General features: G+C 51.9%; 1 protein-coding gene and 1 long non-coding RNA gene across 2 annotated transcripts in view; both read left to right on the forward strand.

Annotated features, from left to right (window-relative positions):
- Nucleotides 1-24237, forward strand: part of ADAMTS2 (ADAM metallopeptidase with thrombospondin type 1 motif 2) — a 205635-nt gene that overhangs the window by 28963 nt on the left and 152435 nt on the right. The window lies entirely within an intron of this gene.
- LOC145722775 (uncharacterized) lies at nt 6500-13358 on the forward strand. Its single transcript, XR_014147302.1, has 2 exons — nt 6500-10579; nt 10808-13358. It is a non-coding gene; the product is annotated as an uncharacterized LOC145722775 (long non-coding RNA).

Here is a 24237-nt window from a genome sequence, read left to right on the forward strand (position 1 = left end):
AGGGCTTGAGGCCGCTGTGCAGGCACGTGCTCCACGGAGGGTCTGCAGGGCCGCTGTGCCCGGCGTCTGCCGCCCGCTCGGCTCTCCTCCCCATCTCGTGTGTGGCTCCCCCTCCGCCTCTGCTCCTTCTCCCGGCTTCAGTCTCATGCTGTTTTAATGAGGGCTTGGCCTCCTGTGGGTGGCGGCTCAGCATCAGTGCATTTAATTAATAATCTCACATTGCAGTTCTTCCGAGGAAACGCTGCCATTTTATTCCTCACTGATTGGAAGAGGCTAGTTAAGCTCTGAGATGAACGGCCCTTTCTGCTTGGGATCTCCATCGGAGATCCCTGCTGGGCCAGGCGCTGTGAGCCCTGGGGTGGGGCACACGGCTGGAAGGGCGGACGGCTGGCCTGCCCCACCTGCCCGGTCCAGGGAGGGCCCTTTTGCTTGTGGCCAGGGAGCCATCTGGCCCAGGATAAGCCCACCCCTGACCTGGGGAGGGCTTGCAGGTGGGCAGGACATGGACTCACCGTTACCCATTCCTTGGGTCCCAACTCTGCGCCAGCCCTGGGCCAGGCCCCCCGGGACCTCAGAGGGCCTCTGTGTGGGTTCCAGAACCTTCCCTGGGCCCAGTCTGCACCTGCCTCCCCACTCTCTGTGGCCCAGCCCCATCTCCACCCTGAATGCCTGCACCACTCCCCTCCCCCGGCCAGGGTACTGGTCCCACTGGTCGCGCAGGCCACGTCCTTTGAGATGGAGACGTCCGAAAGCACCTCCATGCCGGTCCAGCAGAGAAAGGGTAAATGAGCTGTGTGCCCTGAGTTGAGTCGTGCAGCTTTTTGGAGTGAGGTGGAGCCGTGGGCATGTGGGTGGGCCAGGGCAGGTGGGGAGAGGTGGGAGGGAAGAGCAGATGGCAGGGTGGCAGGCAGGTGCTTGGCATCTGCACCTGTGTGCGCAGGTGGGGACAGGGCGGGGCACAGCCCACGCCGCCCCACCCCATGGTTTCCGGGGGAGGCCATCTTGGGGGTTGGGAATGGCGTCCTGCTTGCATTTTTTTGAGGAGAACGTGTTTATGTAATACGTAATTCATGCAAGAAGGTCCACGAACCTTCCCCGTGATTCTTGGGACACGCACGGTGTTGAACGCCAACAGCATTCCTGGCAAGTCCCCAGTGTGTGTGTCCAGCCTGCGTGCCCAGTGGTCTTCGATGGCGGCAGAGAGCTTGCTCAGGTCCGGGGCAGGAGATCCAGTTCCCTTCCCTCAGCTGGGCTGAAGGAATTTCTGTGGCCTCCCCTCGGGTTGGCAGCAGGGCAACATGAGAACAGTGGGGAGGGACGCCTGCTCAGCGCCTCCCTGTGCAGAGTTCACTGCTGACCGGTGTCTTGGCCTCCCTGGACGTGCACGTGTTTGCGTCGCTCTCCGGGCATAGCTCTGCTCTGGGCTTCTTCCCTGTTGTGCTGGTGACAGAAATTGGGGTCAGGGGTGCGCCGCCCAAGCAGGCCGGCCACACAGGGTGATACTGCACTGTGATTCACCTGTTCTTCCTTCTCGCCTTCCTTGCCTCCTTCCCCTCCTCTCCCTTCTTCCTCTCTCTCCTTCCCTTCTCCGCACTCCTTCATCCAGTCACATCTCTCTGTCCTTCTTCAGGCAAGCCTGAGCCCAGCCCCGTTCTCCCGGAGCTCAGGGTTTTCTGGAAAGACGCATCAGGAGGGTCTGAAATGCCATCCCAGGGAGTGAGGGGATGTTCTGTGGGGTGGGGAGCCCCCAAAGGACCTAGGCAGGAGCCTGACACGCCCACAGTGGTATAAGCCCCCCCCAGTACTGTGGCTGGGGCATCACAGCTTTAACCCCCCCACTCCCCCCAAGGTGCTGCCCCGCTGGGTGGCTGGGTGTCCTTTGCTCTGGTGCGGCCTCAGCTGGGGCCTGCCCTCCTGAGGAGACTCAACGGCTCTGCACTGCTTGGCCTCAGGGAATGTGCCATCTCTTCCCAGGTGAGATCTTTTCCCCGAATTCTTTGCAAATATTACTTCTTGGTGTGCTTGTCTCCTGTCGGCCTCCCTTGGTGCACGTTCCCGATCCTGGAATTGGATGTCTGTCTGGAGCGCTCCTCTGCAGCGATCTGCTCCTTTTCTCTGGGAGCTGTCAGAACTTTCTCTTTGTCTCTGATGTTCTTGGGCTTCATTATAATACGGCTAAGTGTGGGGTTTTTTTCTTAGATATATCTTCATCAGCTCTCTGTGAATCCATTTACGATGAAATCTTCCCTCTAGTTTTGGCAAATTCATGACCATTACTTCTTCAGATATTTCTTCTCGCCCCACCCCGGTTCATCCATATCACCTGACCATTCTCTCACACCTTCGCTCTCTTGGTCCCCAGGCCTCCAGCAAAGAGATCTCAGCTTCTCAGGGGGTCTCTTGCCTGGTCTGTTCTGCCATTCAGTTCAGCGAGTGGGTTCTTTTTCTAGTCACGAACGTGTGTCCTAACGCGTTCTCCTTTGTAGCTGCCCCTTCCTGCTCCGCCTCGCTAATGTTGCTCCTCGTCTCTCTGAGAATACTTACCGTGTTTATTTCGATTCTCCCTCATCTGTGATGGGCCATTCGGGGTTGGGCTTTTTTCACAGGGTAGGCATTGCTCCCACGTGAGCTCTTATTCCCTGGGGAGTTGAGTGACTGTGGCCAGTGATGTGGGGGTGGGCTCACACCCCTGCTGGTGAGCGGGACAGGGGAGGTGGGGAGGAAAGTCCTGGAGCTGGCTTTCCTCCTGCCCCCGTGTGCACCTCCTGACACCAGCTTGGTTTGCGACCCGTGATCCTCGCTCCCTGCATTAACAATGGTGGGAGATGAATGTGCGCTGGAGATGGCCCTGCTTCACTGACAGTGGTGCAGTAGGCCGACCCCAGGACCTTGACACAACCCTCACACAGTGGTCTGGTCTCAGTGCGTTCCAGAATGTGGGGTGTTTAGTCTTGTCCATGGTTGCCTTGTGGGTGTCTTAGGAAGAGCTCTCTGGGGTAGGGTAGAGGCCGTGCTAGACAGGGGCAGCCGAAGAGAGAGATGCGTGAGGCCTGTGCCCAGGCAGGGATAGGGAGGGATAGGTGGGCGGTTGGGCGGGGGGAAGGATGGCAAGAGATAACTGGGAAGTGGAAAGGCCGAGGCTTGGGGATGTGATTGGGAGGGAGGAGGAATCCGGGACAACCTCCAGCAGGCTCCTGGCTTGAATGGCTGGGAGGAGGGCACACGGCTGACTGTGATTAGGCTCCCAGGGAGGGGAGGGGGTTGGGTGGGCAGGAAGAGGACAGATCCCCGCAGGGTCAGGAGGGGCTGGGCTTGAAGCTTCTCCCATAATGAGGGGGTGTCCCTGTGTCCCCGGGGCTCTTGGATGGCCCAGGTGCAGGGAGGTGTGGGGACCCCTGCCCATCAAGTAGGGAGTCTGCTGACATGGAGGCTGAGGCAGGACACTGCCTGGGTGCATGGAGGCCCTGAGGGCTGCGTGAAAGAGGACCGCTCTCCAGAGCCAGGGGGTTGGATTCTGGCTGCAGGTCAGCCCCGATGGGCTCTGTGACAGGCAGTCATGGTGGCCCGTGCACGCCTCCTTTCCCTCATCTATACAATAGGGGCATAGTCCAGCGGGGACATGGCAGTGTACATGCTGATGGGAGGAGGCGTGTGGCTGGGAGGCCGGGCACTGCCGAGGGGTGAGCAGGCAGGAGGGCTTGGGAGCCCTGGGGGATGTGAGTAGAGCCTGGTGGATTTACGACTCTTGTTTCAAAAGGAAAGGGGAAGACAGTGTTTGTTCCGGCCACGGCAACGATGGGAGAGGGGGAGGAGTCCCGTCCCTGCCCAGCTCCCTGCACCCCCCTTCCACCCCGCCACACTCACTTAGCTCAGAGTTGGCGCCTGCCCAGCTCTGAGTGAGACGTGGCAGCCAGGAGGCTGAGGCCCAGCCAAGCCCCAGATGGCTGGCGAGAGGTGCTTCCCGAGAGCCGAGCGAGACAAGGACAGGGGCCGACCTGGTGGGGAGGGGACAGGAAGGGGCCGGGAGCCCGGGAGGTGCCAGCCCTGGCCCTGGCACAGCCCTGCCTGCTCTGAGGCTGCACCTCATCAGAAGCTTCCAAGTGGATGCAGGAACACAGTGCTCGGAGCCTGAGCCACGGGTGGCCTTGTGTGCACGAGGGTGTAGGGAGCCCCCATCAGGTTCAGGTTGAGGACCTCTGGGCCCCGACCCAATACCCTGGCTCTGGCCAGGCCCCCTTCTGGCTCTGTGTGAGCGTGTACATGGGTATGAATGTGCGTGTGCATGTGTGGGTATGAAAGGATGTGAGGATATATGCAAGTGTGAGAATGCACTGAGTGAGACCGTGTGCGTGGGTGTGAGTGTGTGTGTGCACATGTACGCCTCCCTCCCAGGCTGTGCCCGAGAAGGGCGCTCTAGCAGTTACCGTTCCGTGTTCAAGTACGATCGTGGTGCCGTTTCTCGGTGTGTCACGTTTCGACCTTGTCGGTTGACTTCGTGCTAGATGAGGATCTAGCTCACTGGCAGGCCTGCACCCCTCCCCCATTCTGGCCCGAGTAGTTCTGTCACCACTTTAGCCCACGTCATGGTTCCCTGTTTTGTCCGTTTCCCATGGTGGATGGAACAGATGACCCCAGATTTACTGTCTTCAGCCACAGAAGTGTATTCCGTCCCACTTCCGGGGGTAGAAATCAAGGTATCTGCAGGGCTGCGCTCCCTCCCAAGGCTCGAGGGGAGCTTCTGGGGGCCCCTGACATCCCTTGGCTTGTGGCCGCCTGCCTTGCGCCTGTCTCGAGGTCAGAGGTCAGCCCCTTCCATCTGCCTCTGCTGATCGATAGCGTGACCTCCTCTGTGCATCTGGCTGATTTCCGCCTGCCTCCCTCTGTGGGGAAGTGGCCGTGTGATAGCACTTGGGCCCCCTCTGGCAATTCAGGATTGCCTCCCATCTCAAGATCCGTAGCTTAATTCCATCTACTTAGTCCTTTTTTTCTGTATGTGGTGACATTCACAGGTTCTGGGGATTAGGACCAGGGGTATCTTTGGAAGCCATTTTTTAGCCAGCCACACCCTGTGGACCTTTAATACCATATTTGCACGTTGGCTGCTTCTTCTGTCAGCCCAGGGCAGTGGGGTCTGGAGACCCCCCTTAGTGCACTGGGGCTCCCAGTGCCCCGCCCCCCCCACCCGCGTGCCTCGTCTTTACCTTCCACCCTGCGTGGCAAGGTGTCCGTTATTCACATTCTTCGTTGTGGCGGGGCCGCTGCTGGCAGGTTTATGCTTCTCCGATTCTCCGTGTGCTGCTCACAGCTGGCTGACCTTGGCCAGTCACTGGGCCTTCCTGGCGCCTGCCCTGCGGGGAGCTGAGAACAGGGAGAGAGCCCTCAGCAGGGGCTGAGCTGGTGCTGGGCTCCGGACGGCTCAGAGCCAGGCCCTTCCAGAGGAGTGCCGGTCAGAGGCCAGTTCCTCCTGGGCCAGGATGGCCGGGCCCTGAGTGGAGAGGGGGCATGGCTTTCCTGCTTGGAGGGGTTGGAGAGGATCCACATCTGAGCAAACATCTGTTGAACGTACGCATCTTTCCCTTATATAATCTGGGTTGGAGAGTGGTTTGGAAAGATGGTTTCCTGTTGTCGTTGAGATGGTCGAGGGCAGGCCCTGGTCCTGCCTTCAGGGATTCCTTGGCCCCACCCCGAGGTGGAAGAGAGGGTGTGAAGGCCCTGAGTAGGGAGCTAGCCAGCAGGTGGGTGGCAGCAGGCGGAGGTAGGTTGTGCGCTGGGGGTGGACAGCCTGTCCTGGACAGAGGTCCCCTGACCCCACAGTGTGGCTGTGGTGTGGAATCCCGCTTCTCCAGGGCTTCCCAGTCCCTTTGCCAGGCCAAGATGTTCCTCCCATTTTATAGCTGAGGCTCAGTGAGCAGAATGAGTTTCGCTGCCCGGGCCACACAGCTGACAAGGCAGGGGTTGGCTCAGCAACCCAGGCTCCTCTTGGGCCCTCCACTGACCTTCAGGGCGCCCTGGAGGGTCTAGAGCAGGGCATCTCAGACTTATTTTAAATTAATTTTTTGAAAAAATAGAAATTGTGTATATTTAAGATGTACAATATAATTATCTGATCAGCCAGTGCATAGTGAAATGATTACTGTGGTGTCCATCAACAGATGAAGAATTGTGTGTGTGTGTGTATTATGTATACACACATACACAACACTTATATATATATATATATAAAACAGGATATTATTTGATCTTAAAAAAAAGGAAGAGAGGTGCCTGGGTGGCTTAGTCGGTTAAGCACCAGACTCTTTTTTTAAAATATATTTTTAAATATTTTAATATTTTTATTATTTTAAATATTTTAATTCTTAATATTTTTATTTTATTTAATATTTTTAATATTTTATTTTATTCATTTTATTTTATCCATTTATTTGGGAGGGAGAGAGAGCAAGCGCACCAGCAGTGGGGAGGGGCAGAGGGAGAGGGAGAAGCAGGCTCCCCACTGAGCAGGGAGCCGGATGTGGGGCTCAATCCCAGGACCCTGGGATCATGACCTGAGCCGAAGGCAGATGCTCAACTGACTGAGCCACCCAGGCGCCCCACATACAACTCCTGATTTCGGCTCGGGTCATGATCTCAGGGTCGCGAGATTGGCCCCGAGTCCGTCTCTGTGCTGAGCATAGAGCCTGCTTAAGATTCTCTCTCTCCCTCTGCCCCTCCCCACCCTCGCTCATGAGCATGTGCACTCTCTCTCTCTCTAATAATAATAATAATAATAAAAAGGATGAGATCCTGGCATTTGTGACAACATGGATGAACCTGGAGGACATTATGCTAAGTGAAATAAGCCAGGCACAGAAAGACAAATACTGCATGATCTCATTGATACGTGGAGTCTAAAAAGGCCGAATACAGAGAAGCGGAGAATGGTGGTTGCCAGGGGCTGGGGGCATAGGCGAGAGGGGGAGATGTTGGTCAGAAGTACAAAGTTACAGTTATGTAGGATGCAATCTAACGGGCATCATGCACATTGTACAGCACAAAACTGTATTGGATAACGGAAACTGGCTAAGAGAGTGGTTTTCAGGTGCTCTCACGACACACACGCACACACACACAAAGGTAACTACTCCTAGACTTTAATGAGCATCAGATCATCCAGGAACTTACAAAAACGCAGGTTCTGGTTCAGCAGGACTGGGGCAGGGCTGGGATCCCACATTTCTAATAAGCTCCTGGGTGACACCAGGAAGCCAGTGAGGGAGGGCACCGGATGCACCCCCAGAAGGAGGCACTTCTCTGGGAGGGCTTGGGGTGTCAACTCCCATCAGCCCCCATCTATGCGCAGAGATGTCATTTTGGGAGAATTTATTCAGTGCATACAGTTAAAAAGAATTCCTCCCAAAATATGTGTCTAGGAAAAGAAAATGAAGCCCGCACGGGTGGTTACCACACTACAGGGAATCCCTACGGCCCCCTGCCCACCTGCACCCTTGCTCCGGGAGCAGTGGTGGCCACCCTGTGCCCCCCTTCCGCCTGCCTGTGGGACTCTGCAGCTCCCCTTCCAGCTGGCGTGTGTGACCTTTCCAGCTGGTATTTCAGGTGCTCTCTCCTGGTGCTGCTGAGTTCTGCGGATCCCCGAGGCGGTCATTTGTCAGATGGTCCCAGAGCCTCCCCACATCCCTTCACATTCTTCTGCTGCTAAGGCAGTCCGTGTCAGACAGCTCCCAGTGCCTGTCTTCCCACTTGCAAGCAAGCAAGCCCAATGTTTTATAAACCAGCGAGCAATCAGAGTGGCAGAACTTGCCATCTAAATATTCCTTTACACTTGCTCTTATATACACCCTGCTTACACCAGGAGGAAATGAACTTCGCCCACTGTGTGAGACAGTGACCTTGAGAAGGGAATGAAGGCTCTGAAGGTGAAGTGACTTTCCCGTATTTCTTGAGTGACTGTGAGGTGCCACACGCTGGTCTGGGGGCTGACGGTCCAGCAAGGAAAACTCTTCTCTCCTGAGATCTTTTGGTTGGAGGGCAGACAGTGACCCACTAAAGAGCCCACACATCAATTACTGGAAAATGGTATTATAAAAAATAGAACAGAAAGCAGAGTGGAGCATGATGGGGAAGGGGCACTTTTAGCCAAGGTCCTTCTGGGGAGGAGATCTTTGAGTTGAGACCTGGGCTTCCAGGTGGAAGGAACAGCAGTTGCAAAGCCCTGGGGCAGGAACTAAGTTGAAATGTGCCAAGGACAGAAAGAAGATCTCTGTGACAGGAACTTTGAGTGAAGGAGAAGTCAGATGGTGGGACAGTCATGCGGTGAGAAGCGCTGGAGGGTTTGCGGCAGGTGGGTGACAGGTCTGAATCGTGTTTCAGAGATTCCGCTGGGCACCTGTGCAGAGAATGGAGGTCGTGCAGGTTCAGTTTTCCCTGGCTTCCAGCCTGGAGTGCTCTAAGACGCTGTCAGCAAGTGGTGCAGTCTGTCATGGGAAGCTACAGAATGGTGGGCTCCCAGGCTCAGGCTCCTTAAGCGGTTGAACACTTGTGGGCAGAGCTTCTGTGGTGCCACAGAGCTGTCCTTGCATGATACGCAATGCCCACCTGGGGCTGGCTGGGTGCTGGAGCCCCAGGAGGGCCAGTGTGCTTTGTGGAGGGTAGGGATGCCCTCACAGCATCTGCTGGGGTGGATGGCAGTGCACAGCAGGGATGGGCAACCTGGGGACAGGGATGCAGTGTGGGCACCAGTGTTTGCCCCACATTGGCAGGGTGGGGGTCTGGGCTGGACTCAAGTTGGCCCCTGGTGAGTGTTCACTCTCTACGGAGGGTGCTGAGCTGGCCCCCAAGGGCTCAGACCCCAGGCTGAAGCTTCTGGGGTAGTAAGGGGCAGGACTGGCCTCCTCGGGTGGACCCCTCAGCTCATCCCCCACCCAGCTGCTGGCTGACACCCATCTCCTTCAGAGCCTCTTGCCCAGCTGTGCTTCCCCAGCCCCTCAGGCCCTAGGTCCTGTCGGGCCTTGTTGTAGGACAAAGGCTGTCCCCAGAGGGACCTTTCCTGAGAGCTCAGACTACCTGCTGTCCTAGTGCCCGCAGGAGCACTCGGTGCCACAGAAAATGATTTTGTGGCTTTGCTTCCCTCTGGGTTGTCGGGTCCAAGCTCAGGTTCATCTGCCTGGCTTTCTGCTGGCACGGGGCCTAGCAGTAGAGATTAGAGGTCCAGCAAGGCTGGTGGACAAAACAGGGGCCTCCTGCCCTCCCTGTAGGCTGCTGGGGCCAGACACTCCTCCCTGGGCATCTGCCTTCCTCCAGAAACACATGCTTTGGGTACTTGGGTCATTTCCAGCTTTTTTCCATTAAAAGCAAAGCTCAGTGAATCCATCTCCTGGTGCTCTGAAGTGGGGGTGGTGTTTGTAGGGTGGATATTATGAGCAGAACGGCTGGAAGAGAGCATGTGGGCATTTTTAATGATCAGAGATTCATGGAGGAGGCGTGGTGGGCTGGTTCCCACTGGTCTGGCTTCCTTGCGCATGGAAGTGGGGGCACTGAGCCCCTCTTCCAGAGCACGTTCTTTCTCATTTATTTTCTTATCTTATCTCAATTATTTTCTCATTACTGGCCCCTGCCCCTGCCCTGCCTTCCTCCCACCTTCTGTATAGGCCCAAGTTTGTGTCTGTAGATGGAGCAGGGGACATTAGAGTCAGGTCCTGAAGGTTGAGTAGGGGTTTGCTGAGTGAGGAAGAGGTTCAGGGTATTCTAGGAGCTGTGTAGGGGCAGCCAGAATTTTAGCTTTCTGGACCCCAAGTGTGGAGGGGTGCAGAGTGCTATGGGGCTCAAGAGGCAGAGAAAGGACACACAGGCCCAGCTGAGGGGAGACTTGGCCTTGCTACCTGTGGTTCTCGACCTCCTGTCCCTCCCTAGGACAATGGAAGACAAGGTCTACTCATGGGCATTTATGGGCATGAGCTGTATTCTGGCCTTACTCAGGACAGCTTCAGAGAAAGCCAATGAGTTGAGAGTGCTAGGATCCCAGGAGCATCCTGGAATCTTTCTGTTCTGGCTTCTTCCAGAATCAGAGTCAGTACTACCCACCTCATGCCACACCCATCTCTCACTGCACCACTTTGGAGGTTGCGGCCCACAGCTGAGATACGTGGTTGGAGTTCTCTGAGGACACACACCTGGGCCCTGGCATATTTCTTGTTTTCAGAGCCACTGTCAACCTCAGCCCCATGATCTATGTGTCTATCCTTTTGCCAACATCACACTGTCTCGATTAATATAACTACATTAGGTTTTGATATTGGACTGAATGATTGCTCCCATTTTATTCTTGTTTTTAAAAATTTTCACAGCCAATTTTCATTCCTTTGCCTTTCCATATATATTTTAGAATAACCTTGTCTATATCTATAAAAAAACCTGCTCATATTTTGATTGGGATTGCCTTAAATCTGTAGACGAATTTATGGAGAATTGACTGTGTTGAGTTTTTCAATCCATGAACATAGTATATCTTTCCATTTAGTTAGGTATTTAAAATTTCTTTTCTTTGCACTCTCTAGGACTTCCAGTACAATGTTGAATAGGAGTAGTGAGAATGTTCCCTGTCTTGGGCGCCTGGGTGGCTCAGTCGTTAAGCGTCTGCCTTCGGCTCAGGTTATGATCCCGGGGTCCTGGGATCGAGCCCCGCATCGGGCTCCCTGCTCGGCGGGAGGCCTGCTTCTCCCTCTCCCACTCCCCCTGCTTGTGTTCCTGCTCTCGCTGTCTCTGTCTCTGTCAAATAAATAAATAAAATCTTTAAAAAAAAAAAAAAGAAAAGAAAAGAATGTTCCCTATCTTAGGGTGGAAAACATTCAGTCTTTCATGCTTGAGTATCATATTAGCTATAGGTTTTTTATAAATGGTCTTTATCAGGTTGAGGAAATTCTTTTCTTTATTGTTACCTGAGAGTTTTAAATTTTTACTCATGAATGCATTTTGAATTTTATTAAATGCTTTTTTTTTTTGTATCATTTGATATGATCTTGTGTTTTTTCTTGTTTAGTCTGTTAATATGGTAGATTACATTGACTTTTGTATATTGTGCCAGCCTGCATTCCAGGATAAATTCTACTTGTTTGTAGTATATTATACTTTCTATGCATTGCTGGATTAGATTTGCCAACATTTTGTTGAGGATTTTTTTTTTTTTAAATCTATGTTCTTGAGGGATATAGGTCTTTAATTCTCTTACCCTGGAACTATCTTTGTCTGGTTTTAGTATCAAGGTATGTAATATTGGCTTTCTAAAATGAATTGGTAATTTCCTTCTCTTCTTTTTCCTAAAAGAGATTGTGTAGAATTAATGTCATTTCTTCCTTAAATGTTTGGTAGAATTTGCCAGTAAAACCATCTGGGCCTGGAGATTTCTTTTTTGGAAGCTTTTAAACTATGAATACAGTTTCTTTGATAGTTACAGGACTTTTCATGCTATCTACTTTATCTTACAGTGAGTTTTAGTAGTTTGTGGTTTTTGAGGAAATCATGCATTTCAATAAAAGTTGCATTTATGGGCATAGAGTTGTTTGTAGTGTTCTTTTATCTTTTTAATGCCTGTGAAGTCTTTAGTGATATACTTTTAAAAAAAATTTCTGTATTTTACTTCCTTTTAAAAAAATGTCAGTCTTGATAGAGATTTATCAATTTTATTGATCTTTACAAAGAACAAGCTCTTGGTTTCACTGATTTTTCTCTATTATTTTTCTGTGTCCCGGTTCATTGATTTTTTACTCTTATTTTTATTATTTCATTCCTTCTGCTTGCTTTGGGTTTATTTTGCTTTTATATTGCTAAGTATTGAGCATGTTTTTTAGTATTCCATTTTAATTTATCTGTGTGTTTGACTATAACTCTTTGTATGGATGTTTTAGTGGTTGATCTAAGAGTTACAATGAACATACTTAACTTTTTACCATCTACTGAGAACCAGTATTTTTACAGCTTCAAGTTGAATGCTGAAACTCTACTATCATATAGGGTCATTTACTTCATCCTCTTCCTGTGTAGTTTTGTTTTATACAGCTATATACAGTGAAAACCTCATCCTACCATGTTATAATTTCCTACTTAAGAGAACAGTCTATTATATTTTTCCAGATATTTACTATTTCTGTTGTTCTTCCTTTATTCCTGATGTATAAAGTTTCTTTCTAGTATCATTCTCCTTCTGTCTGAAGAACTTCCCTTAGCAACTATTTTAGGTCTGCTGTCAACAAATTCGCTTAGTTTTCCTTCATCTGAGAATATCTTTGTGTCTCCATAATTCTTGAAGGGTATTTTTTCTGGAAATAGAATTCTGGGTTGGTAGTTCTTTTCATTCAGCATGTTAAAAATGTTTTCCCACTTCCTTTGGACTCCATGGTTTTGATGAGAATTTGAATCATTTCCCACCTATAAGTAATGCTCTGTTTTCCTTTGTATCTTTTAAAGAGTATCCCTTTGTAGTTGCCAGCAGTTTGATTATAGCATGTGTGGGAGTGTATTTCTTTGGATTCATCGTGTTTGAGGTTCACTGTAGTGTTGAATCTTTGGTGTAGATTTGTATTTTTCACCAAATTTGGGATGCTTTCAGCCATGATCTCTTCAATTATTTTTTTCATCACTGAACTCTTTCCCCTGTCCTTCTGGAATATCAGTGACATCAGTGTTACATCTTTGTGTATTTTCCCACAGGTCCCTAAGGCTCTTTTCATCATAAAAATATTTTTTCTCTCTGCCATTCATTGGATAATTTCTATGGCTCTATCTTCAAGTTTACTGACTCATTTCCTCTGTCATCTCCATTCTGCTATGGAGTCTATGTGGGGAGTTTTTTATTTTGGTTATTGTATTTTTTCAGTTCTGTAACTTCCATTTCATTCTTTTTTTTCACATCTCCCGTTTCTGGCTGATACTATCTTTCTGTCTGTTGCAAGAGTTTTTGCCCTTTCCTTATGGAGCCCTTTTATAACAGCTGCTTTAAAATCTTTGTCAGATAATCCCGACATAGGTGTTATCTCAATGTAGACATCTATTGATTGTCTTTTCCCATGGAAATTAAGATTTTCCTGGCTCTTCAGATGCCAAGTAATTTTAGACTGTATCCTGGACATCTTGAAACTACTCTATGAGACTTGAGGCCTTGTTTAAATGCTATAGTCTTATTTAAATTCCCAGGAGGAGGCTGATCTTTTTGTTGATCAAATACTTGATGGTGATTAGGTGATCAGATAATTGACGGTGCCTTCTCTTCAATGTCGGGTCTGTTTCCCAAGCCTTTGCAGTGCTGTCTGGGACCTGGACATTGGCTTATCTTGTAATTCAGTTCCCAAAGGCTGTGCTGTATTGTTTAGGGCCAGATGCACAGCTCGGGGGATGAGCCCAGGAGACGACACACAACTTCATGGCACTGGTTCCTCCAGCTCTGTTGTGTCCACTGTCTCCCTAGTATTTTCCAGTTTCCTGAGGCTCCCTAAGGCTCTCTGACCAGAAAGTTGGGGCTCTCTGGGCCTTGCTCTGTGGCACACTCACATGAGAGGACACCAGGGGAAGAGAGCAACAGGAGTTTGCTCTTTGCTTCCCATTCCTGGGACCGCAGCTCCTCCGACTGGAGAGTAAGGCTCCCCTCCCTCAGAGCTTGAGGTCCCTGTGGGCTGCAAAGGACTGGAGCGTGAGAAAATGGAGAAAAGAAAAAGGAAATAAAAAATGGGGGAGCTTCTCCACTCTCTGAGTGTGCACGTTGAGCTACAACTAGAAGGTTTCTCTTGAGTTCTCTCTGTCTGGGCCCCCAGTGCCCACCTCTGGGGTTGGAATTGCCCGAGGCTGAGGGGATACCAGGAGGTAAAAAAGTAGTAAATGCATGGCTGGTTTGGTGGTGCTCCCAATTCCGCATGTATAATTCCAGTCTGCCTGTTATTGTTTACCTTCCAGAATCCTCCAGTCGCTGCTCCATGCATTCAGTCCATAAGTCAGTGGGGGAGATGAGGTGAAGCGTGCTCATTCCATCTCACCTGGAGCTGGAACTGGGACCTCACTCTGTGTCGGGCAGTTTGTGATCTGGGGAGGGACTTTTGTCCATAGGGACTCAGCCGTAGCCAGGTCCCACCTGAACAAGGACATTTCATAGGGAGAGGGTAGGGAGGCTTTATGTTGCCTCCTCACTGGCCCCTGCTTTCATGCTTGCTGCCCTTAAAATTGTTGCAACATGCCCAGAGCAAACGAGGTGGGAACCAGGTCTCATCAGCCTCTGCCTAAGACCTCTAGGGGCTTCCCATTACAAAGAACAGAAAATGTGCGCTTCTAGCCACTGCTGATGGGGCTCTCCATGATCTGTCTCGCCTCCCCCTCTGACCTCATGGACCCCAGCTGACGGGGCTCTCCATGATCTGTCTCGCCTGCCCCTCTGACCTCATGGACCCCAAGCTGCCCACCACTTGTTTTCCACGGTGCAATCACTGTGACCTTCTTTCCCTTCCTCAAACATAGCAGGTTTGTTCTGGCCCCAGGGCCTTTGCATCTTCTGTTCCCTCTGCCTAGAACCTGCTTCCCTAGGTCTCTGAGTGGCCGGCTCCTTGTTATTCAGGCCTCAGCTCCATCATCACCTCCTCTGAGAAACTCTCCCTGCCAGCATTCCCACAACATCGCCTTGCGCTGTTGTCTCCATGGTCCTGTCTCTGTCTTGTATTTCCCTCTTTGTATCCTGCTTGCTTGTTTGCTGCTCATTTGTGCTGGTAGGAAGTGGTCCCCATGGTCCGCATCCAGCCCCAAATCACAGATGTTGGCTGTGCACACGTGTGTGGACACATCTATATGGTACTGCTGGCAAGGTGGGTTTGGGGAGCTGGACCCCCTGGACCTCAGGCCCTCAAGAGCTCCTTCCTGGTCCAAGAGGACCCCAGTAGGAGGCAGCTCTGCCTTGGTATTCCCAGCTGGGGGTGCTCTGACATGACGTCCCCATCTATTTTCATAAATGTGGTGGCATGAGAGGTGGACATCCTGGCAGCTGAGTGCCTGCCGAGGGCTTTGCTCTGAGTGGCACCTGCATGGGCTTCCAATTTGCTCTATGCTTCCCTCCCTGAAACTGGTCAGAGGCTGGCTGAAGGGCCATGCTGGGCCAGGCCTGGCTTCCCAGGGTCCTCCCAGGAGCCCCTGAGCTGGGAGCCTGGGCTGCCTGGATGGGGGCTCACAGGCTCCATGCGTAGACCCAGCTTCTCTGGAGCTGTGGGAGGCTGCCCTTTCTCCTCTCTCCAGCAGCCCCCACTGCCACCTTGCTCCCTGCTGCCTCTCCCTCTTAAAGCCTCTGCTGGGTGAGAGAGCACTTCTGGGGGGCTGCAGGGCAGATGGGGTCGTGTCTTAATTTATATTCCTTTCCCAGTGGGTGGGTTGGTTCCACGTTCTGCATCAAATCCAGAATTCAGCATGCTCAAACCCAACGAACCCATAAGGGAGACACTTTAAATCCACTTTTGTCCCTCAGTTACTCAGGCACTGCCTGGGGTGGGAGGTCTGTGCTCAACTTCATGTCAGGGTGACTGGCGTCCATGAGCCATAGGGCAGGCTGCTGGAGACTCTCCGTCCCAGTGTGGGGTGCGGAAAGAGCCCAGCTTTGGGGACAGCAGACCTAGTCAGCCAGTCATTAAGCTGTCTGACCCTGGGAAAGGGTCATGTAACCTCTCTGAGCCTCAATTTCCCAATCTGTAAAATGGGAATAATGATAACTGAGCTAACTTTGCCTTCACCATCTTATTTTTATCCCTTGATGACTCTGTAAAGTAGGTAATATTTTGCCATTTTACAGGTGGAAGAACTGACAGAAACAGGCCAACTAGCCTAGAAGTGACAGGGCAGGAATTTGATCTAGAAGCTCCGCACAGGTCTCAGCTGGGCCCGGTTCTCTCTTTCCCTCAGCCCAGTGGATTCAGGGGCAGTGTAGCCGGGCTGGGCCCTGGAGTAATGCCCTCTACTTTCTGGGGTTTCTCCCTGGGGCAGCAGGGGCACATTAGATCCCCCAGAGCCTGGGCCCAGGTCACAGTGGGGCGTTTTTGCAGTGGAGACCAGCCTGTCCTTTTTGGCTAGGATGGGGAGTGGGGTTTGCTGCGGTGAGGAGGTCTCAGCCAGCTGGTGTCGGGGGTGGGGCGCGGGCTGTGTTCAGGAATTTTGCTCTGTGGAGACTCTCTGGCTTTTAACATTTCTGTTCTGGCTCTGTGCAGAGGAAGGGTTTCCTCCAGAGCCCAGGCAGTAACACTTTATCTGTCTGCTGGCTTGCCTTTCCCAGACTGTTTCTGAATTAAGTTTTATATATGAAGACTTTTCAGTAATATCATTATGTTTATTTGGATCTCGGCTTTGAAGTGCATTTTTGAATGTGCACATCATTCCCCCCAGAATCAGGGCCTCCTTTAAAAGGGATTTATCCTAAGTTCAAGAAACATTTGCTTAAGGCTGCTGTAGTAAAAAAGAAAAAAAAAAAAGCCTGTGCTCGCAGGCTCAGGGAAAGAGGAGAAAAGATAGGTCAAAAATGTCTTTACAAAGGCCCCATTGGGGCCTGTAACAGGATGCTTTTATTCTTTCTTTTCTTCCTTTATTATTATTATTACCATTTTGGTTTTTTATTACGTTCACACCTGAAAATTATTTTTTGTGCATACAAAATATATGCTCATTGTAACCCTAAAACATCAAACCATGTAGAAAAGTGTAAGGAAGAAAATGAAAAACCTGAAAACCCAGCATTTTGACATAACCAACATGGGAAGCAGAATAATGGCCCCCCAGAGAAATGAATATGGCCACCACTGATATTTTGGGGACGATTTTCCATCTCTTTACATATATGTATTTTTACAGAAATGGGATCCTTTCATACATGCTGTTTTTATTATTTACTTTAGGTTCATTTTTGGTCTCTCTTCTACCTTCTTGGGTGCTTACTTCGTATATTTCATCCTGTTCTATAATTCTGGAGCACTTGAGGCTGTGAATTTACTCCTGGTGGCAGCTTTGGTCTCATCTCAAATTTTGATGTGCTGAGTTCTCTTGTCATTTTAAAAAAGTATTTGTGCATTTGGTTCCAATAACCTGTGTTGTTTAGGGGAAAGTTTAAAAAGCTTTTGAGTGGTTGCGTATAGTTGGGTTGTTCCTTTGGTGTTAATTCCTAGTACAACCCACGTGTTTCCAGATTTTAACACCTGTGGGTTTAAATCAATTTCCTTCCCCCATGCAGCGACACCCACCTGTACCCAACTCAAACCCAGTTCCCTGCAAGGGCATACTTCCTCTACCTCCCCCCCACCCCCTCACACATTTCTGGGTGCCCCTGGGTTCTTTCTCAGTTCCAGGGACCCTGTCTGCACCCTCCTGCCAGGCGTCTGGGTAGCTAGTCTCCCAGCCAGCACCCTGGGCTCCATGGAGCTACAGGCACCGTCCATAATTGCCAGACTCGGGAGGAAGGAGGAGAGCCGGTCTCCATGGAGACTTGGCAGGGATGCCCTGGTCTAGGCCAGCCATGCAGAGTTATGAGCATGGCGGACGACCTGGGTTCTCCGAGCCTTGGGGAATTTCTGCAGGTGCCTTTGACTCTGGCTGTGTGCTCAGCTTCGTGAATGTTAGGGGCTTTTGAAGGGAACGCGTGTTCTGTGTTACAAGGCCCGTGCAGCATGAGGGGACCTGTGGCCTCTGGTGCCATGGAAACCAGGGCGGGCCAGGGAGAAGCGGAAGGAGGACGGTGTGAAGGTCCCTAGTGGCCTGCGAGAGATGGGAAGGGTGGGTGTGAAGGGGAGGGGAAGTTCTGGTGGTAACTGGAGGGAGAAGCAGGGTCTTCTTGCTCAGAATCGGAGAGACAGACCCAGGTGTGTGGCTGACCCTGGGGAGGAGGTGGCTGAAGACGCCCTGGGGGGAAGGGACAAGGGACATGAGATTCTTGAGCAAGACAGGCTAGTGCTGCAGCGTAGGTTGGTGTGGCCTAGAGGGGGAGCTCCTCCTCTGAGATTGAGGGGGTCACGCCAGCAGCATCTTCATCAGTTGAGGGGTGGCCATTTGGGCCTCATGCGCCTATGATGCCAGGACCTAAGTGGAACAGGGGGTCCTCAGGGGCGCCCTAGGAGACAGCCCTGACTCCGAATGTTGGGGCAGGAGATGTGCGGAGGGCACAGGCAAAACCATGGCAGGCTCTGCTGGGGGCTCCCGGCCAGAGAGTGTGGGCAGGGGAGGAGCAGGTAGGGAGCCTCCCCCTTCCCCGCGCCTGGCCTCCAGAGAAGCAGGTGGGGATCTAGGCTGTAGCTCTGCTGGGCCACAGGTGGGAGGCTGAGGGTGACAGATCAGGCCATTCAGACTGGGCTGGCAGGAGAGGCCGGGATCAGTTCCTAGAAATTTTCCCACGTGCTCTCAGCTATAGGTTGTCATGTCCCCCCATAAATCAGCCTTACTCGCTTCATGACTAAAATGACCCACGTCCCTATGCTCCTGTTGAGATGTGCCGTCAGCCCAGGGAGGCCGCGAAAGTCACTTGGTTTGCACACTTTGTGACTGCGTATTTTCACCAGGAATTGTCAATAAAACAGGAGTCTCTGAGAGTCATTTCCTGCTTCTTGATCTGAATTCTCCTTTTATGATGTTAAAGACACCCTGCTTTCCGCGAGCGCTTTTTTCTTTGCCCGTTGCTTGGCGTTTTGGCCAGTTTTTTAAATGGCACGCTGCTTGTTTTTTTAAACTCAAACTGAATCTCATCACAGGGAAAAACACTTTTTTTTTGGTAACTATATGAGGCGCTGGATGTTAACTAAACTTATCGTGGTGATTATTTCACAATGTAGGGAAGTCCGGTCGTTATGCTGTATTCGTTAAACGTATACAGTGCTGAATGTCAATTATATCTTAATAAAATGTAGGAAAACACCTCAAACTGATCAGTCTTTAGCCGCATGTTTTACCCCATTGCCAGTTCTTAGTGATGCGCATGGTTGTGATGTTGCCATCATTTCTTGGCCTGGATCTCTATGTGTGACCCGTCCTCTCTCACCCCGCAGTGGGCCACCCTCAGAAGCAGGCAGGGGAGCTGGTCTCAACACTCAGGATGCCCCCTGAGGACCCTGCTGCCCAGCCCCATGTCCATCCGCCCTGCCTTCTTGTCCGCCTTCATCCAGCCTGGATGCCACAGCCTGTCTTCAGGCTCATGCCAGCCCAACTCCTGGCTTCTTTGATGAATCACGGAGCCAAACCCCATCCCTCCACCTCACTTTCCGCCTCCAAGCAGGAGAAAGTTCCCAACCTTGCTAAAGAAGCTACCTTTAAATTCCTGATGCAGGCCTCAGGCTGGCAGCAGCCCCTTCCGGAGGGACGGACCCCCCTCCGTGAGCCAGGTGGGCCCCATCAGCCCAGCACTACTCCCATGGCTCCCGTAGCTCCCTTGGAGGCCATTCCCCACTTCAGTATGGTCAGGCCCTGGTATTTATTCCTCCTGAATGGTGGCCCTTTCCATCCCTGGAGGTACTGGCCTATTCCCAGCTCTCTCAGAAGCCTTGCCTCTGAGGTCCCCCCCAACCGTGGGATGCAGTCATTTGTCCCATGTCTCAGGCCTTCCACACTCCCCCCCACACCATCCCGGCATCGTATGTCACACCCGTCGTTCTTGGCTTTCCTTTTCGCCCCACCTGTGCATGGCAGAGTCCTGGGGCTTAACCCCATTCTCCTCTTGATGCACCTCCTCTGGGCCGCAGTGACCAGCCTCCGGCACTTGATGGCTTGGCCGGCCTTTCCCTGGAAGCCGGTCTTGTCTCGCCACATGTCTGCTCAGCCCACTCATGGCCGTCTCAAGGGCAACAACTCCAAAACAGAAATCTTGGCTCCTCGGTCCCAGGCCCTCCATCCTCAAGCCCCAAAGCAGGACAGAAAAAGGCCTCAGTCCTGCCTCCACCCCTGAGCTTTCCCCGTCTTGGTGAAGGCCACCCACACTGCACAGGCTTCATGGGGGAGCTTGGCCTTGGTCTCGATACTTCTTCCTGCCCTGGGCTTCAGCCTGCGTCTTCCCATCCTTCATGGCTCAGCAAAGATTTGCCTAATTAGTGATTAAAATTTGTTTTCTTGGGCGCCTGGGTGGCTCAGTTGGTTGAGCGACTGCCTTCGGCTCAGGTCGTGGTCCTGGAGTCCCAGGATCGAGTCCTGCATCGGGCTCCCTGCTCGGCGGGGAGTCTGCTTCTCCCTCTGACCCTCTCCCCTCTCATGCTCTATCTCATTCTCTCTCTCAAATAAATAAATAAAATCTTAAAAAAAAAATTTGTTTTCTTGTCTTTCGCTGTCTAGACTATGTTTTCTATATTTTTTCCTTTTTGCAGTGACTTAGAAGATATATATCCTGTTTTTATCCTGCTAGCCATTAACTCTCAGTTCTTAAAACCTTCTTAAACTCAAGTTTCTCTAAGACTCATCACCAGAAACCAAACAGCATCCGTGGACTCTTTCCATTCAAGAGGACAGGAGCATCTCATTCCCAACCATGTATAAACCAAACTGATTTTATAGATTTTTTATAGATTTGGGCTTCTTATACTTATCAATAGTGTTTTTTTTTTTTTAATAATGTGTCTTCTGTTTCAAGAGTTGTCTTTGATTTTTATATTATGTCTCATAACCATATTCAGGATGATTTAGATCTAACTGGTCCCAGGCCATTGTTTGTTGTTGTTGCTTCTGGCCTGAGCCTTCCCTGTCTGCATGTTCTTTCTTTTCTTTTCTTTTTAAAAAAATTTTCTTTAATTTATTCGAGAGAAAGAGAGTGAGAGGGCACAAGCAGGGGGAGCAGAGGGAGAGAGAGAAACAGACTCCCCACTGAGCAGGGAGCTGGATGTGGGGCTCCATCCTAGGACCCCAGGATCATGACCTGAGCCGAAGGCTGATGCTGAACCGACTCAGCCACCTAGGCGCCCCTGTCTGCATGTTCTGTATTCTTGTTCCTTCCCCAGCTGGCGGGGGCCTTCGTGGTGGTGAGGTCACCTTCTCTGCTGGGCAGGATGTCCTCAGCAGGAGGGGGCTTGGCAGGCCTGTGGGCTGTTCAGACCATGACCTAGAAAGCTGTTTCCTCCCGGGATGGGGTGCTCTGGGTTGGAGGGTCCTTTCCTCTTCATGGGACAGCCTCCTCCCAAGGTCTGTGGCCTGCATACCCCTTCATTCCCAGCACAGATCCTTCGAGTTGTTTCAGTTGGAAGAGATGTTCAGGGTGTGTGTGCAGAGGATGACCTTGATGGGCTGTTCCTAAATTCCTTCCAGAGCGTCCAATCATCCTACCCTGACTCTTTCCTCCCAGTAGTGGGAGGGGCTCGTGTGCTTCGCTCAGAATGTTACGGGCGAGCCTTGGATTCTGTCTGCCTGCGTGTCATGGTTGCGGGGAGCAGGCTAACCCTGTATAACTCCTGACCACCTCTAGGAAGACAGGGACAGAGGTCAGGGCAGGAATCGGGCCAGATGTGGAAGTCCTATCCCAACCCTGGGAGTTGGGGCCAGCACCCTGGGCTGTGAGAGTAAGTGCTGCTTGGTGAGCAATGCCCAATAGTCAGTGTCCCAGAGGATCCACTCAGATGCCCCACCAGCAGGGAGTGGAATAAAGGCATGCCTCCTGGAACTCACAGGGGTGGCTGGAATTCGGGGCCCACCAAGATGGGGAGCAGGGACCGCCCCCTGCAGGGTCAAGCACAGAGAGAGAGAAGCCTTTGACTTCCTTTTGGTATCTTTCTTTGCCAAGAGAGCCAGGGAGAGGCTGCCCCCCCAGTCAGCTTCTGGTGCAGGCCAGGACAGAGCTGCAGGGGGCTGGGTGGGCGACAGAGAAAGAGAGCAGAAGCCACATTCGCCTCTGTGTCTTCTCAAAGCCGCTTTCCTTCCCAGTCCAGAACCTGTTTCTTCAACACTTGTAAGGGCCTGGTCTTGCGCCGGGTGCCATCCCATCGTGAGGACGACAGACAAACCAGCAACCTCTAGGAGGGAGCTAGAGGTCTGGTTTTGGAGCTCTCCAGGCCTCGCCCCTGCACCATTCCGCTGGGAGGTGGTAGTCACAGACGGATAGAAAGGGTCTCAGTGCCGGATGTTCGCACATGGACTTTCTTTTCTTCCTTCTTTAAAGACTGCCTCAGTGGTGTTCCCCATTTGGTGCGGGAAAGAATTCTTATAGTGGGTGGCTACAAAACCCACGTTTCCTCAACTTTACAGGAATTGAGGGATTTGGGGGGATAATCTTGACATTTCCTGGCCACTCTAGAAGCCGGCCCCTCTCCACTTGGCCAGCAAGCTCTCCTTGGAAGCCGAGAGCTCTGTGTCGAGGCCACCGTGCAGGTACCCTGGGGCCCTTGGCAGTGCCGTGGGTGGGGACAGGGCCAGTACCTGGGGTGGCCCTGCTGCTTCCCAGAGCCTGGGGTTCTGAAGGTGTGGGGTCCCAGGGTCGGAGTAGTTGGGTCTGTCTGGCCTCCCTGGGCTGGAATGGGCCTGGCACTCCCAGGCGTGGTCCTGCTGGGATGGTGCTCAGAACCCAGAGGGAGCCTCTAGCTGGTCTCATTTCTGACCTGTAAACAAAACCTGCAAGGATAAGAGGCCCCTCATGTGTGAATCGGCTAATTAATCTGACTTACTTAGAGGAACGCATAGTGCCCCAGCCTCCTTCGTGAAGATCAGCACTTTTTTGAGGAAGTGCGAGTCTGTCAGGACAAAGCAATACAGAGTTGTGCCCCTGATTTGGGGAGAGCAGAGGGACGCTGGGCCAGGCTGCCTTCCCACATCTACCCCATGTAAACAAGGAGGGAGGCTGCAGGTTAACACTCATTTCAAGAGGGTGAGTGAGAAGCCAGGGGCCCTCACAGGTGGGTCACTGCGGGAAGGATGGCTCAGGGGCCTTGTGGACAGAGCTGGTACGCAAAGCTCCTGACCACCTCTAGGAAGACAGGGACAGAGGTCAGGCAGCATCCTGAGCGTTCTCTTTGATGGTGACCCAACTTCTCTTTCGATAACAGTGACCCATAGAAACTGACCCCAATTCCCGTAAGCAGAAGAGAATTAAAGGCAAGGCATGGGGGCCTAGGGATGGAGTTTGGAAATGGGGTGTCTTGGAGTACCCTAGCCAGAGCCTCAGGAAGCTTTGTGGGCAGTGGTCGGGGCTCTGGGGTCGGGTGGGGGCTTAGGGTGGCCACACTGTGGTCTTGTACATTCTAGGAGGAGTGCATCACGTTGGGTGAGCTGATCCCCCACCCCCTTATTAACAGTTCTTCTAGACTGTTCCCAGAGGCACAGCTGTCCCTAGGGTGTGCAGGAGTTCTGGGCAAATATTTTTTGCAGGGCCCCTGTCTATATATAACAGTATGATTAAAAATGTATTACAAGCTCCTGGAGCCCGTGTGGAGTATCGTGAGGTTTTGATGCAAATTTAGAGGAATAGGGGAGAAGGGGTGCTAACCCGTCTGTCTCCTGTCCCATCAGTGCTTGCAAAAATCCTTCTCAGTGCACACGCACTCTCTCTCTCTTCAGGTCCAGAAACCATCTCTCTGTGTTCTTTATTGTCAAGTATGCCGCTCCTGGCTAATTTCATATTTCTATTTCCCAGAGCAGGAAAAAAGGAGTAGCAGTGCACTTGTTATTCACAGTGCAGGGCTCCCTGGAACCTGCCTGTCTAGAGACACCGTGGTTCTCTTGCCCCTGCATTCCCGAGTCCCGTGTATTCAGTTAGTGCTGCTGATGGAGTGTCTCCTGACTGGGCTTCATCCGTCTGCCTGGGAAGCTGGCCTCTGGCTCTGTCAAAGGCTGTCACCATGCTTCATTGATGATGACCACCGGTGCAGATCTGGCCCAGAGGATGTAGGAAATGTGAACTGGTGTTCGTTTCTGGTCAGGTCCCATTTGCCGTTTGGGAATCTCTAGTGTCAGCGAAGGACCACACATCTTCTAGCCACGTCCTCGCTGCAGTCCTTAGGGTGCGCTCCTCTGACAGGAGTCCAGAGCCCTGGACTCATCCTGTGTCTGATGTGAGTGAGAGTCTCCAAAACGATGGTGTCAGGCACTGCTCTGGTGGCTCAGTCCCACACATGTCCATGAAGGGCGTGCCCCTTGGGCTGGTGGGGGTGGCTTGTTCGCCTCAGACCCTGGGACAACCTAGCAGGCACGAATCCTGGAGCTCCTGGGGCATTTGGTGGGCCCCATGCACCATTTGGAGGGTTGGAGAGTGTCTCCAGGGGGGCAGCAGGGCACACATGGGTAGGAGTCAGG

This window comes from Leptonychotes weddellii, chromosome 7 (genome assembly GCF_054177405.1).
Source record: "Leptonychotes weddellii isolate Sample4059 chromosome 7, ASM5417740v2, whole genome shotgun sequence".
NCBI classification, from domain to species: domain Eukaryota; kingdom Metazoa; phylum Chordata; class Mammalia; order Carnivora; family Phocidae; genus Leptonychotes; species Leptonychotes weddellii.